This window comes from Hevea brasiliensis, chromosome 1 (assembly GCF_030052815.1).
Source record: "Hevea brasiliensis isolate MT/VB/25A 57/8 chromosome 1, ASM3005281v1, whole genome shotgun sequence".
In the NCBI taxonomy this organism is placed as follows: domain Eukaryota; kingdom Viridiplantae; phylum Streptophyta; class Magnoliopsida; order Malpighiales; family Euphorbiaceae; genus Hevea; species Hevea brasiliensis.
This window is the reverse complement of record NC_079493.1, coordinates 89,264,526-89,282,208: the sequence shown is the minus strand read 5'-3', so window position 1 is coordinate 89,282,208 and position 17,683 is coordinate 89,264,526.

Below are 17,683 nucleotides of genomic sequence, written 5' to 3'. Positions count from 1 at the left end.
GTGCTGTCTCCTCATATCCTCTTCGCGTTCCCAAGTAGCTTCCTGGCCTGAATGATGGTTCCACAGCACTTTAACCAGGTGTATCTGTTTGTTTCTCAGCTGCTTCACCTCATAAGCCAGAATTTTAATGGGTTCTTCCTCATATGAGAGGTCTGGATTTACTTCAATTGTCACACCCTACCCCTCTGTAAGGCATAACATGATCCCGTAGTATACCTAATGAATTACCAACTCCGTCTACTGATAATCCATTAAATACACTACAAGGGATTTTAAAAACTTTTCTTCTTTTACAGTGGTGAGCACTATTTACAGGTGTGAAAGACTTTGGTGAACTGAAGTGAAACAACTAACTCATTTGATTTATTTGGAGTATCTGTAAAAATTTTGGCAAGGTGCCATTTATATTTTGGACAAAACAGTTCTTGTAAAACTCAGAAAAGCACTTCAATATATTTTCAAATATAAACTCCAACATTTTTATCAACACAACACATTTCTCAATTCAAATCCACAGTGATTTTCAAAGACTAAGATAAAAAAATATAACACAATTTTACAAGCCAAATAACTCATAATTATTTTACAACTTTATTGTACAACTTAAATTTACAACTGCTCAAAACCAAGAACAAAATATACATACAGTGAATATACATTACAATACAAAATGCCACATATGGTATACTCACTATACCCAAAATCTCTCATTGCGGTACTAGCGACCTAGTCACGCCTGTCTATCTCTCTACTGCGACAAAGAATAAAGCTATCACGAGACAATGTCTCGATGGTGCACAACATTAACCAAATACAATTTTAAATCACAATTCATAAATCATATCATTAGTGGATACTTAAAACCATAGTTGATTTCAAGACAATGAATGTCATAAGGAATTTAAACTCCAATTCACAAATTATCAAAATTCATAATAACACAATTTAGTCAAATAGCTTAAGAATACCGTATTGCCAATTCATACACAATTTGATCAAATTACTGAATAACACAGTTTTTTCCAATCAATGACACAATTTGATCAAATAACTAAATAATATCGTTTTGCAAATCAATAACACAATTCGATCAAATAATTGAATAATATCGTTTTGCAAATCAATAACACCATTCGATCAAATAAATGGAGAATACAGTGATTCAAAACAATATCACAATTTAATTCAAGAAAAAATTTTTCCATATATGCCGTGTTGTACACCACGACAAGACATACTCACCCCAATAATCGAAATCAATGAGGGAGGAAGCTAGCTATCTAATGAGTACTCATCCATACTCACCTCAGACTAGGAAGTCAAAGAGGGAGGAACATAATCATACTCACCCCAGACTAATAAGTCAAAGAGGGAGGAATAATCACACTCACCCCATTAATGGAGGAGGAACATATTATCAGTGTCATGCCAATTGTGAGTCAAAACAAATTCCAAACATTTTATTCAAATGATCCATAAGAATCCAATAAATTTTCAAAGTTATAATTTCATTCACAAAATGGCAACACAATTCGTAATTCACTTCAATTTCCACAAATACCATTTACAGTGCTTTTCAATCAATAAGTATCCATCAAATACCATTCAAACAATTTTTCACAGTTTCAAACGATTCACAATGTTTTTCAATCAATAAGTGTCCACCAAACACATTTCCACAATTTAAAACAATGATATGCAAATAGTCAATATTTATTTCCATTGAAAATAATTCAAAAGAAACAGTTGTTGTGCACAAACCTCTGATATTTGTCTCCTGGTCTTGACTCAGTATTTCTTTCCCTTTTGCTGAGTCCTTGTTAACTGAGAAACACAATTTGAAGTGTTTCAGTGCTAAATTAAACTGTCTCTATCGATGGTGTTTGGTAAATAATGCACTGAACTCAATTATTCACTTAATCACCTAATATACCGACCCTCGATGCGTTTTAGGTAAATTAGGTTTTAGTGTCATTAATATGTCACACTCGATAGGGTTTTAGGTTTGGTACGTTTTACCAAAGTCATTTCCTTGTTTAGTGCATTTTAATGCAACTTCTTTGGATTCGGGATACTGGTTTGACCTAACCGGACGATCTAGTTCCCTCGATTTTCGGGTCTCGGTCGAAACTACAAACTTGTAGATCTAGGTCTTATTGCACGCGGTGCAAAATTTCAGGTCAATCCGAGTTAAGTAGACCAAGTTATGGTCATTACACTATTGCTGGTCAAATGGTATCAATTTAGGTCAATTTTTGGTCAATTTGGTCAACTCTGGTTCGGCCAGTTTTTGGACCCGAACTTGTGCAAGCTTTTTGACTTGCTTATGGTCATTTCTGGGCTTTGGTATCTTCATAAGACTTGTAGGTATGGGTCTTAACTATTCATGGTTAAAATTTCAGGTCAATTGGACCTGTTTTGAGTGAGTTATGGCCTAAACACTCACTGCTGCCCAAATGGTCAGTTTTTAGGTCTCAAGTGTACCTAATCCGAATTGGTCATTTTTCACATCACCTTGCAAGCAGAATTTTGGTATGTTCTCTCAATGAAAGTTGGCACATTTTGTGCCTAGTTTCACCTCCAATTGGTCTCATACCAATTGAGGTTACACATTTAAAGTTATAGGTCTATTTGCACACTGTCCTCTATGTGTCTTTCAAACCCCAATTCAAACACACATTTAACTTGCTCTACCTTAAATCCCCATACCCAATTCTGATGTTATACCATTCCATATTCATTTATCACTTCTTACTATGGTCAATTTGGACAGAATACAAACATTCTCAATACATCAATTACAACCCTAAACCACAAAGTCCAAATTTAGCAATATATGTACATAATTACACCTAATCATTACATATAATTTCCACTACTAATTTACATACACATTCATCAATTCTTCTATGTCAACATTCTGCCAATACTTCCATCAATACATACAATTATTCAAGGGTCCCCAAGCTGCCGAAAACCTTCTTCAACATCAAAGTGCCCTACATTTTACCAATTCCCATCCAAGTGCATAAATCACCATATATATGTGAAATAATCCTCTAGGATATTAAATCACCATGATCAACATTATTTCTCATCAATTATATGCATAAATATCTCATCAAAAACGTGACTCCATGGCTGTCCAAAATGAAAACAACAATAACTCTTCAAACTCAAAATTTTCCTTCACAAAACCAACACCCATAACATGCACACAAAACTTAACAAAGCTATCTTCAAAATTATGGACTTACCTTATGCTTGGAGCTTGTTAAACCTTGCTTAAACTTCTCAAATTTAGTATCAAACTCTTCCTTGTGATGAGTAGACAAAGTTTCATGAAGGAACCCAAGTGAATGGAGTTGAAATGGAGGGATGGATCAAGCTTGCATGAAAATGTCCATGGAGTTTCCTCTCCCTTCATTCACGGCAACTTTGGTACAATGGAGAAGATGAAGTTTCTGCCTTGGATAATGGATGTACACCTGCCCTACTATGTCTTTAGTTTATTCCTTTAGTGGCCCACTCACATTATTTAACCATATTATAAGTTTAATGTGTTATTTACACCATTTCCACTCCATTTTTGGCTATTTATTTTAGGTACCACTAAACAAATTTTTCATTTCATTTTCTAAGTGTAATATTATTTATTTTTAATGGAAATTTAGGTCAAAAGACAATTCGGGATGTCAAATGACCATAATGCCCTGTTCGTGGCATTCCCAATTTTTCGGTAACACCGTATTTTGTCTGTTTTTCGATTTCTCACTTTTCTTTGTACTAATTATTTAATTTTTCTTTGATCTTTCTAATGATATTTATTCTTCAATAAGGGTCTATTTAAGTCTTAAAAATGTTTTCCAGGGTTCCCATGATCCGAGCTAGTCAACGGTCCACTCAGTGACTTCACGTTGTGTTCACCCATCGCTAGGTTTCCCGGCTCACTTATTCGGTTACATTTCTTTGCTATGATTTTTCCTTTGTTTTTCTTGTATTTTCTTTTTTTTTATTTCATTATTTATGTCTCCTCTCTCATAACAAGGTGTGGTTCTAGGCATCCTAGCTGTCCGGACAGCACTGGTCACCGGAACAGCAGAACGCACTACCGAACTTAGGGGTGTTACATCAATCTCTTCAACTAACAGTACATGAGATGGGTCTGATCTGTACCTCCTTAACATGGACACATAGAAGACACTGTGTATCCTTGCTAGCTCTGGAGGTAATGCCAACCGATATGTCAGAGGACCCACTCTTTCCAGAATCTCATATGGTCCGATGAAACGAGGACTCAGTTTCCCCTTTCTGCCAAATCTCATAATCCTCTTCCAAGGAGAAACTTTGAGGAATACTTTATCACCCACTGCATACTCAATATCTCTTCTTTTCAGATCAACATAGGACTTCTGACGATCTGATGCAACCTTGAGTCTATCTCTGATCAATCTAATCTTTTCCTCTGTCTGCTGGACAATTTCTGGCCCAATCATCTTCCTTTCACCTACTTCATCCCAACATAAAGGAGTTCTGCACTTTCTGCCATACAAAGCTTCATATGGAGGCATCTCAATGCTTGATTGGTAGCTGTTGTTATAAGCAAACTCAATCAAAGGCAAGTGTGTATCCCAACTACCTTCAAACTCAATCACACAAGCCCGTAGCATATCCTCCAATATCTGAATAACCCTTTCGGACTGGCCATCCGTCTGTGGGTGGAATGCTGTGCTGAAGTTCAATCTAGTTCCTAGGGCTCTCTGAAGACTACCCCAGAATCTAGAAGTGAACCTAGGATCTCTGTCAGACACAATTGATACTGGCACTCCATGCAATTTTGCAATCTCATATATGTACAATCTGGCCAATCTTTCCAGGCTATAGTCCATCCGAACTGGTAAAAAGTGAGCAGACTTGGTCAACCTGTCAACTATAACCCATACTGCATCATGACTACTCTGTGTTCGTGGAAGTCCTGTAACAAAATCCATAGTTATTCGTTCCCATTTCCACTCTGGTACTGACAAAGGATGTAACAAACCAGCTGGAACTTGATGTTCTGCCTTTACTTGCTAACAAGTTAGGCATTTGGAAACAAATTCAGCTATATCTCTTTTCATACCCATCCACCAGTAATGTTCTTTCAGTCCTCTGTACATTTTAGTTCCACCAGGGTGCATAGCAAATGGAGACTCATGTGCTTCCTTCATAATGACTTGTCTCAATTCCACATCACTAGGAACGCACATTCTACCCTGATGTAGCAATAAACCATCATCTCTCATAGAGAATTCAGGTTTCTTACCCTGTTGGACTTCTTTCAGTAACTTCTGATACTTTTCATCACTCTGAGCAGCCATTCTGATCTGATCAATCAACACTGGCTGTACATGCCATGCAACTACTGTCTGTCCCTCATCATCAATCTCTAAACTGGCATGCTGTGCTTTCAATTCATATACCACGGACAAAGGAGAAACTCTGAGACTTGCCATAGTCTTGCGACTTAAGGCGTCAGCCACCACATTTGCTTTCCCTGGCTGATAGTCTATTAAGCAATCATAATCTTTAATGAGTTCTAACCATCTTCTCTGCCTCAAATTCAATTCCTTCTGGGTGCCTAAGTACTTCAAGCTCTTGTGATCTGTGTAAATGTAGCATTTCTCCCCATACAAATAGTGTCTCGGATCTTGAGCAAAAACAATAGCTGCTAACTCCGGATCATGTGTTGGGTAGTTCCTCTCATGCGGTTTCAGTGGCGTGATGCATAAGCAATGACATTCGATCTTGCATCGACACAGCCTAACCCATTGTGAGAAGCATCACTATAAACTGTGTATTCTTTACCCGGAGTAGGTAAAGTGAGAACTGGAGCTTCAGTTAAACACCTCTTCAACTCATCAAAACTCTGCTGACATTTATCAGTCCACTGAAATTTTACATCTTTCCGAAGCAGCTTAGTCAGTGGAGAAGATAACATAGAAAACCCCTTCACAAACTGACGGTAATATCCAGCTAAACCCAGAAAACTGCGAACTTCTGTGATGTTCCTGGGCGGCTTCCAATTAAGGATAGCTTCTACCTTGCTAGAATCTACCTTGATCCCTTCGGCTGACACAACATGCCCCAAAAAGGAGATTTCTTTCAGCCAAAATTTACACTTCGACAATTTGGCGTATAGCTGTTTCTCCCTTAAGGTCTGCAGTACAATCCGCAGATGTCTGTCATGCTCTTCTGCATTCCTCGAGTATATCAAAATGTCATCAATAAACACTACCACAATTTGATCAAGATATGGTCTGAAGATAGTGTTCATCAGATCCATAAAAGCAACTGGAGCATTTGTCAACCCGAATGGCATTACTAGAAACTCATAGTGGCCATACCGAGTTCTGAAAGTAGTTTTTGGAATACTCTGCTCTTGCACCTTCAACTGATAGTAACCAGATCGCAAATCAATTTTGGAGAATACAGCTGCACCTTTCAATTGATCAAACAGATCATCAATGCGAGGCAATGGATATCTGTTCTTTATTGTCACCTTATTCAACTGCCGGTAGTCAATGCATAAGCGGAGAGTACCATCCTTCTTCTTAACAAATAACACTGGTGCTCCCCAAGGTGACACACTAGGGCGGATGAAGCCCTTTTCAAGTAGTTCTTGCAATTGTATCTTCAACTCCTTCAACTCTGCTGGTGCCATTCTGTATGGCGTTATGGAGATTGGATCCACACCAGGCATAACATTAATTTCAAACTGCACTTCTCTTTCCGGAGGTAATCCTGGCAATTCATCAGGAAACACATCTGGAAAGTCATGTACTGTAGGGATGTCCTTCAATGCTGGACTCCCCACTTGGGTGTCTACCACATGTGCCAAGTATGCTTCACACCCCTTTCTGATCATTTTTCTGGCTAGTGCAGCCGAAATGATGTTTGATGGCAATAACTGCCTCTCCCCTTGTATCACCACATCACTGTACTGAGGAAGGCCAAAAGTGACTGTCTTCAGTCTACAGTCAATCATGGCATGATGCCTAGCTAACCAATCCATGCCCAAGATGATATCATAATCTCTGAAGGGCATTTCAATGAAATCAGACAGAAAAGTGTGTCCTTGGATCACCAAAGGACAATCTCTTACATTCTATTAACCCTGACTTCCTGTCCTAGTGGACTTGTTACTAGCACCTCAAAGTCCATTTTTGTACATGGAATAGCAATGCAATCAATGATGCTAGCACTCACATAAGAATGGGTAGAGCCCGGATCAAATAACACAAACACATTTTGGTTAAAAGTTGAGAAGGTACCAGCCACAACATCAGATGTCTCGGCCTCTTCCCTCTGTCTCATTGCATAGACTCTGACCGGAGCACTGTCTTGCTCTGAATGTTTCATTGTACCTTGGCTGCCTGCTGGGCTACCTCTACCCCTGCCTCTACCTCTACTGGGTGGTTGTGAACTTCTGGTGACAGGGCTCTGAACTAACCCTTCTGCAGTAGTAGGAGGTGGCCCAACTCTGCGACTACTGGTGCAGTCCTTGGCAAAGTGTCCTGTGCCTCCACAGTTATAACAAGCTCCAATAGCCTTGTAGCAGATCCCACCATGATTTCTTCCACATGTTTCACATTGGCGGGGAGGATAGGAACCTCTGGTACTCTGCTTTGTCGGATAGGGAGGTCTGCATCACGAATATCTTCCCCTACCAGATTTCTTGCCACCTCTGCCATGTCCCCCATAGTTCTTCCTCTTTCCAGTATGACCACTGGAACTCTGTTCTACAAATTTTCCCTCTTTCTCTGTCTTCTCTGATCTCTTTTTCTCTGGAGCAGTCTCAAACTCAACTCTTTCCAACTCTAGGGCTTGAGAAACAAGTTCAGAGAAGTTAGTGTGTTTGAAGCCGAGCACTTGTACTGATCTTTGGGTTTCAAGCCAGTTTCAAACCTCTTGCATCTTTCCCTGCTGGTAGAGAGTAGACTCACTGCATAATGGCTAAGGCGGGAAAATTCTCTTTCATACTCAGCCACTGATCTGTTCCCCTGTTTCAGACTTAGGAACTCTTGCAGCTTCTGGTCTACATAAGCATTAGGGACATATTTCTATCTGAATTCCCTGAGAAAGTCATTCCAGGTCAGCACTGCAGGTTCTACCAGACTGTAGGGAATGGTTTTCCACCAATCATAAGCATCCCCCTCTAGCAAAGATACTGAGTATTCGAATCTGAGCTCCTCTGTGCAATGCAGTTTCTTGAATACCCTATCCATCCTCTCTAACCATTGTTCAGCTTCTAGAGGATCTACTGTCCCCTTAAACTCTGTAGCCCCATATTTCATCAATTTATCATATTGCCTAGTAGGAGACTGTGGTTGTACCACTAGTGCCTGTATTGGGACTTGAGTAGGCATATTACCAGCCATTTGTTGGAACATTGCAGCCATCTCACGAGCGAGCAAGAAAGCTGCGATCAGTGAGTGGTGCTCTTGAACCACCGACATTATGTAGGCACAGGGCATCCCTTGCACCTCGGCCTCAATAGGTGATCATTGAACGATCACCCTCTTCCATATTCAATGCGAGGATTTTAGATCTCCTAAACAAATAACACAAGGAGATTTCCTCCCGTTAGTGCATATTCATAATGTAATGTACTGTATGTATCAAACAATGATATTGAGCAGTTGTACTATGAAGAAAGAACATTCAAATAATAGGTGAAAACAGAATTTAAAAACTTTGCTCTGATACCACCAAAACATGTCACACCCTACCCCTCTGTAAGGCATAACATGATCCCGTAGTATACCTAATGAATTACCCACTCCGTCTACTGATAACCCATTAAATACACTACAAGGGATTTTAAAAACTTTTCTTACTTCTTTTACAGTGGTGAGCACTATTTACAGGTATTAAAAACTTTGGTGAACTGAAGTGAAACAACTAACTCATTTGGTTTATTTGGAATTTCTATAAAAATTTTGGCAGAGTGCCATCTGTATTTTGGACAAAACAATTCTTCAGAAAACCTGTAAAAAGCACTTCAATAATGTTCCAAATCTCAACTCCAATACATTTCTCAACACAACAATTTATCAACTCAATTCCATAGAAATTTTTCAAAGTCTGAGATAAGGAAATATAATACAATTTTTACAAGTCAAATAACTCATAATTAATTTACAACTTCAAGGTACAATTTGAATTTACAACTGCTCAAAACCAAAAACAAAATGTACATACAGTGTCATACATTACAGTACAAAATGCAAAATATTGGTATACTCATTATACCAGGTAATCCCTCGCTGGATGTATATGCAGCCTAGTCTGCTGCCTGCGTCTCTCTACTGCGATAAAGAATAAAGCTATCGCTGAGACAATGTCTCAGTGGTGCACAACATTAACCAAATACAACTTTAAATCACAATTCATAAATCATATCAATAGTGGATACTTAAAACCATAGTCAAATTTAAGACAATAAAGGTCAATAAGAATTTAAACTCCATTTCTCAATATCACAATAGATTTTCATAAGTCAGGTCATGTTTGAATTCAAAAGACAGTATATGTCAATGAGAGTTTAAATCCATTTCACAATCTCATAATACACATCAATAAATCACACACAGCTTAATCATGATTCATAGTTCAATTCGTCCCAAAAGCCGATGGCTAATGAGGTATTCAATTCGTCCCAAAAGTCGATGACTAATGAGGAATAACATAGCTAGCTAGCAAAAATATGAGTACTCATCCAATTCCTCCTCAACAGGCACACACCTCAACACTTCAGCCAGAGAGGGAATTCAATTCGTCCCACTAGACAAGCTAATGAGGAATACAATCAATATACATGATAGCTGTGGTTTCAAACCATTTCCAATGCTTTTAAATCAATAAGTATCCATCAATGTCATTCAAACAATTTTTCACAGTTACAAACCATTCACAATATTTTTCAATCAATAAGTGTCCATCAAACACATTTCCACAATTTAAAACAATAATATACAAATAGTCAATATTTATTTCAATTGAAAATAATTCAAAAGAAACAGTTGTTGTGCACAAACCTCTGATATTTGTCTCCTGGTCCTGACTCAGTATTTCTTTCCCTTTTCTTTGAGTCCTTGTTAATCGAGAAACACAATTTGAAGTGTTTCAGTGCTAAATTAAACTGTCTCTATTGATGGTGTTTGGTAAATAATGCACTGAACTCAATTATTCACTTAATCACCTAATATACCGACCCTCGTTGCGTTTTAGGTAAATTAGGTTTTAATGTCGTTAATATGTCACATTCGATAGAGTTTTAGGTTTGGTACGTTTTACCAAAGTCATTTCCTTGTTTAGTGCATTTTAATGCAAATTGCTGGATTCCGGGATACTAGTTTGACCTAGCCGGACGGCCTAGTTCCCTCGGTTTTCGGGTTTTGGTCAAAACTACAAACTTGTAGATCTATGTCTTATGGACCATGGTACAAAATTTTAGGTCAATCCGAGCTAAGTAGACCGAGTTATGGTCATTACACTATTGCTGGTCAAATGGCATCAAATTAGGTCATTTTTTTGGTCAATTTGGTCAAGTTTGGTTCGGCCAGTTTTTGGACCCGAACTTGTGCAAGCTTTTTGACTTGCTTATGTTCATTTCTGGGCTTTGGTGTCTTCATAAGACTTGTAGGTATGGGTCTTAGCTATTCATGGTTTAAATTTCAGGTCAATTGGACCTGTTTTGAGTGAGTTATGGCCTAAACACTCACTGCTGCTCAATTGGTCATTTTTCAGGTCCTAATTGCACCTAATCCGAATTGGTCATTTTCTTAGGTCACCTTGAAAGCAGAATTTTGGTATGTTTTCTCAATGAAAGTTGGCACATTTTGTGCCTAGTTTCACCTCCAATTGGTCTCATACCAATTGAGGTTACACATTTAAAGTTATAGGTCTATTTGCACACTGTCCTCTATATGTCTTTCAAACCCCAATTCAAACACACATTTAACTTGCTCTACTTTAGATCCCCATACCTAATTCTGATTTTATATCATTCCATATTCATTTATCACTTCTTACTATGGTCAATTTGGATAGAATACAAACATTCTCAATACATCAAATACAACCCTAAACCTCAAAGTCCAAATTTAGCAATATATGTACATAAATACACCTAATCATTACATATAAATTTCCACTACTAATTTACATACACATTCATCAATTCTTCTATGTCAACATTCTGCCAACACTTCCATCAATACATACAATTATTCAAGGGTCCCCAAGCTGCCGAAAATCTTCTTCAACACCAAATTGTCCTACAACTCATCAATTCTCATCCAAGTGTCAAAATCACCTTATACATGTGAAGTAATTCACTAGGTTATTAAGTCATCATGATCAACAACAATTCTCATCAAATATATGCACAAATATCTCATCAAATACATGACTCCATGGCTGTCCAAAATGAACACAACAATAACTCTTCAAACTCAAAATTTTCCTTCACAAAACCAACACCCATAACATGTACACAAAACTTAACAAAGCTATCTTCAAAAATATGAACTTACCTTATGTTTGGAGCTTGTTAAACCTTGCTTAAACTTCTCAAATTTAGTATCAAACTCTTCCTTGTGATGAGTAGACAAACTTTCATGAAGCCACTTAAGGGATTGGAGTTGAAAATGGAGAGTTATGAGAGCTTGCATGAAAACGTTAATGGTGGATTCTTCACCTCTTCATTTCGGCTTGGATGGGAAAATGGGGAAGATGAAGTTGCTGCTGGAGATAGTGGACTTACATCAGCCCCATTTAGTATTTAATTAATCCTATAGTGGTCCACTAACTAGGTTTAAATCATATAATAATCTAATTGTTCACTTAATCCCACATTAACCCATGATTTTAGCTATTTACTTTAGGTACCACCAAATTAATTTTTCATTTCATTTTCTAAGTGTAATATTATTTATTTTTAATGGAAATTTAGGTCAAAAGACACTTCGGGATGTCAAATGACCATAATGCCCCTATTCGGGTGGCATTCGATTTTCAGAATAATCAAGTATTTTATCTGTTTTTCGATTTCTCACTTTTCTTTGTACTAATTATTTAATTTTTCTTTAATCTTTCTAATGAGATTTATACTTCAATAAGGGTCTATTTATGTCCTAAAAATGTTTTCTAGGGTTCCCCGCAGTCCAGGGCTAGTCAACGGTCCACGCCGTGACTTCCCAGTGCGGTCACCCATCGCTAGGGTTATCGGCTCGCTTAACTTGGTTACATTTCTTTGCTATCATTTTTCCTTTGTTTTTCTTGTACTTTCTTTTCTTGTATTTCATTATTTTATGTCTCCTCACTCATATTAAAGTGTGGTTCTAGGCATCCTAGTTGTCCGGACAGCACTGGTCACCGGAACAGCAGAACGCACTACCGAACTTAGGGGTGTTACAACATTGATGGTAGTAAATGTTATAGTAAGAAATAAAAGAGAGTATGTCAGCCAGCACAGTTAGGAAAATACATGTCCATTAGGGTTTTGTCCCTTTATGTGTATGATGTGTATATGTTTGATGCTATGTTATATGATATGTTTTGTGTTCATGTGATTTCACATGAACTTTATGAATGCTTAACACTTCTTACTTGCTTTCAGAAGATGCAAGGTTCAAAATGGTTCGTAAAATTAACCGGTGCACCACTAGAAAATAATGATATTGGAACACTACTTATTGTTCTTGCTACTATGGGAAAGTAAGCAAAAGAGGTAGAGGAGAACCCTCAAGAGGCCCAGAAGTTCTTTTGAGGTTAGTATAGAGATGTCTAGTGCACTTAAGATGTCTGTAGATGCAAGAAGGGGTTCTCTTGTGTTTCAACAATAGCATAAGAACCTTAATTTTTTTTTGGCATGGGTAAAAGAGGTGAAGAAAAAAATGAAGAAGAGGGGGATGAGTCAAAGTTTGTATCTCCACCTCCCTAAGATCAAGAATATGGGTTTGGGTATAATTATCCCCAACAGGGAAATACTAGGTTTATGGGCTACTCTCAATATCCTTCTTTTATGCCCTACCCCTCTTTTTTCCCACCATTTAACCCTTACCCTATGTATCCTCCCTAATAGTAGCCTCATAACCCTCTAACCACCATGAGAACTTAGAACCCCATGGAGGAAGCTATAGGAGGGCAAGTACCACCACCTACAACTCTAACAATTCAAACTCAAGGGACTGGGTTTGGTAATAATGTAAGGCTAAAATGACAGATTACCTGAAATTGGATGCATCTAAGTATAAGGAAAGGGATAATCAGTTTTAGTATGTCAAGGCAGTCAAGACTAAAGCTAATGAATTAGAGGCTAGTGATAATAAGGCCATTCAAATGGTTGGGTTTACATTGAGTGTAAGAAGGCCAAGGAGTGGTACAAGACCTACATTTCTTGTAGCGAAGATAATATGACCTGGCAATAGTTTGTTGCAGAGTTTACCAATTAAGCTTTTCCAAAAAGCTCTAGAGATTATGTGGTGAAGTTTGAGCAACTATGACAGAAAACTAACATGAGTGTGGATGAATACACTAATAAATTTGTGGACCTTCTACAATATGTGGGGTAGGAGTATGACACAGATAAGAAAAAGGCTAAATGGTACACTCAAAGGTTACACTCTTGCTACTCTTCCCTGATTTTGGCTACAAAAACCCATAGCTTCCATTCCATATGCGAGGAAAATGAAAACAGAGGCTATCATTGAAGGAAGTTTGCACATGAAAAGTATAAAGGCTAAGCAGTCCATCGTTCCTAAAGCCACAAATGCAGGGAGGTTGAATCACCTGACTAAGACCACTTCTTCATCAAGAACCAAGAAATAGAAAGGGGGAAAGTTTACTAGAAAATAAAAGAAGAACAAGTTCTATAGCTGGATCATATATAGTCTTAGGAAGGGGAAAGGGTTTACTTTGGGTTTAGATACATCGTGGTATGTCAGATGTGGAAAACCTCATCAATGACCTTGTAGTTTTGGAACCTTCGAATGTTATAGGTGTGGTAAAGAGGGACATATGGCAAGGGAGTGTCCCAACATGGAATGGATGGCCTTTCAATAGCAAGCCATGTCAGGCAGTGTGGCTCAACCAACTGTAAGACAAGTTCCTATGGTTCCTTCTCAGGGCAGAGGTCAAGGGAGAGGAAAAGGGATTTCTTCCTCCATGATAGGTTCTCAAGGAAGGGGTACTACATCATCGGTTCGAATTTTCACCATGACACAACAAGAAGCAAACACCTCTAACACAGTGGTGTAAGGTAAACTTCATATAGGAAGCTTTAATGTGTATGTTTTGATTGATCTGGGTGCTTCATACTCTTTTATTACCCCTAATACAATCCAAAGGTTAGGATTGATGGTTTTGAGTTTAGAATGTCCGTTGTTAGTTAGTGGACCCAAGTGTGACCCTTAAAAAATAAAGATGATCGGTTACCCCTGTCCAGTTATGATTGAGGACAAATTCTTTCTAGCCGACCTAGTGGTTTTAGAGTTCATTGATTTGCCATAATTCTAGGGATGAATTGGTCTCAACCAATTATGTTACTTTGGACTGTAGGAACAAGGTAGTGAAGTTTAAGGGACAGGATAGGTTAAAAGTAATATTTTAAGGAGATTAGGTACTAGCAATGAAGGGGATAATTTCTGCTATACAAAAAAAAAAAAAAAAAGCTCAGAAAAGGATGCATAGCATTCCTAGCTCATGTCAAGGAAGTTAATGTAAAAAGAGATGGACTAGGGTCAGTTCCAATGGTAAGGGAGTTCTTAGGATATTTTCCCCAAGAAACAACCTGAGTTATCTTTTGAAAGCGAGATAGATTATGAGATTGATCTAGTACCTGGTACTAAACCTATTTATATCCCTCCTTGCAAAATGGCTCTTGCAGAATCGAATGAGTTAAAGGAGCAGTTGCAAGATCTAGAAGACAAGGAGTCCATCAGACTAAGTACCTCTCCCTAGGGTGTTGTGGTATTGTTTACTAAGAAGAAGGATGGTTCTTTGAGAAAAGTAGCAAAGAAATAGCATAAAGACCAGAATTAATAAAGATAGCCGAAGCAATTCAAAAAGGTAGGAATAATGATTTATGGTTTGATGGGAAAAGAGTTTTGAGGTATGGCACCAGATTGTGTGTACCAGATAATATTAGGCTCAAGGGAAACATTGTAACACCCTCCCTGTAGCAACTCCATACATTCTACTGTTTCGGTGACCAGTGTCGGTCTGGACAGCTAGAACGTCTAGAAAAATATTTAAACTAAAGTGAGGAACCACAATTAACTCAAATATTAATAAGAAAAATTTAGGAACAATTTTAGAAATAAAATACAACTAAGTTAAATGAGCCGGTGCCCTAGTGATGGGTAACCTAGTGGGAAGTTGCAGTTCTTGCAACTAGGAGCCCTAGACCAAAGGAAAAATTCATAAAATAATTTTTGGGACTCCAGATAATGGTCATTGAGGTTCCTATGGCATTAGAATGCCAAGAAAATTCTTAGAAAAATTTTTCAATTGGTACAGACGATTTTGGTTCAATAAACCAAACAGAGGGCATTTTGGTCATTTCGTCTTCAGAGATGATTTTTTGCCGACTTGTCCAGTTAAGTAAATAATTATTATGATATAAAATATGAATAAATATTGCTACAAATTAAATTGAAATTGAGTAGAAAAGAAAAAAAAGAAAATGAATTAAATAAGAAATTATGATATCACATGATGTCATTAGCGTGCCTCCACCCAATCACATGATAACACATGGCTATAACTCACTTAAAATAAGTTAAATAGGCAGAAATGAAAGAAAAAATCTGATTTCTTTTTTCCTTTCTTCTTCCATCCGTAGCCTCCTTTATCGCTTCCACCCAAACCTCCATGAAAGCTCCACCAAAGCTTTATAACTCACCAAATCTCATCCCAAAACCCTAAACACTCTTCACAAAAATTAATCCCCACATCAAGAGTAAGGTTTTGATTATCATAAAGTGAAGAAATTCCAAGGTTTATACAAGCCAATAAAGAGACCAAAGAGGTTAGTGCATGTTAATTACTTAATCTTGTTTATTTCTTAAAATTTAGTTTGAATATGAACAAATAATTATGAAATTGAGATAAATCATGTGTGAAATTGAGAATGGAATTTTGGCCAGCTTTATGGGAGTGGTAGTTGATGGTTTTGATGGATTTAAAATGGCTTAGAAATGGTGTTGATGTGTAGACATAAATTTGAAATGGATTAGTATGCCTAATTGACATGTGTTGTATGAACCTTGAATTTGAGCTAGGGTTTGGACACAAAAACTTGGATCTTGTTCATGTGTTGGTGAAATTAAGTTTTAATGGTCAATTAGTGACCATTTGGTTATGTGTAAACAAGAAATGAAGTGGTTTGTGTAGTGGGAATTGAGGTTAGTATGGCTGCCCTTGGTGACCTGCAGGACTAGGCATGAGTCCAGAAGCTTTGAGCAGCAATAACTCGAGTTGTAGAGGTGCAATTGGTGCAAGGCCAATTGGACATGAAACTAGACACATAATAGCACAACTTTGGTGAAGAAACCATGCCCATAAAACCAAACCAAGTTGACCTAAAGATTTCCCTAATCCAGGTGACCTGCATTTTGCCTGGGCAAAATGACTAAATGAACAGTGTTTAGTCATTTGGCCATAACGCAGTGTAGAAAGGTCCAATTGACCTGAAATTTTACTAGAAACAAGATGAGATATATGCCTACAACTTTCAAGAAGAAACCTAACCCAAATTATGACCATAACATATTCAAAAAGTGACCTGCAATCACTGCTCAAAATACTGTAGATTTGATCAGTCCAGAAAATCTGGAAAATTTGTAATTCGGCCAGTTGTGGTTTTTGGGTCATAACTTGAGCTACAAAACTCCAAATGGAGTGATTAAAAAAAAATAAATGTAACTATACGAAAAAAGGAACAACTTTCATGTTGATCACTTTGCCAAATTCCCACTACAAAAAAGACTAATGGAATAGTAAACAAAAAGCTTGAAATCTGAAAATTTTGAACAATTAACATTAAGCTTAGAAATGGTATTGGCAACCAATACCAACAATTTTAGGATGTAAAATGTGGTATGTTGGGAGTATTAAAACTAATGTACCTATTGTCTATGCAAAAGTCAATATTTTTGTTGACTAATGGAATGAATAGTAACACCTAAACTTAAATTTCAAGAATTGTATAAATTAAGAGTATAACATGCCCTAGTACACCTAGCAAGATTGGTTTGGATAGGTTGGCATGCCAATAGGGTTCAATTAGCAATACTGCACATGGCATTATGCCATTCTGTGATTTCATGGCTTTTAGCCATTCTGACACTATGCTGATACTTGGCCTTATGCCTAATGTTATTACAGCTTATTAGCTGTTCAGTTGCACACTGGGAGATATATATGTGACCAATGGTGTGACGGCCCGAGGTACTTGATACCCAGTGCCAGTTTACCCGTTTATCTAGTCCAGTCGTCCAGTATAGGTTACTTGGGCAACCAAAAATAAAAGTAAATAAATTTAATGAAATTATGAATATAACAAGTACAAAATAAATAAGATTACCAATAATGATCGAAAAATTGTCTGCATAAGACATCAAGACATGCACTGCAT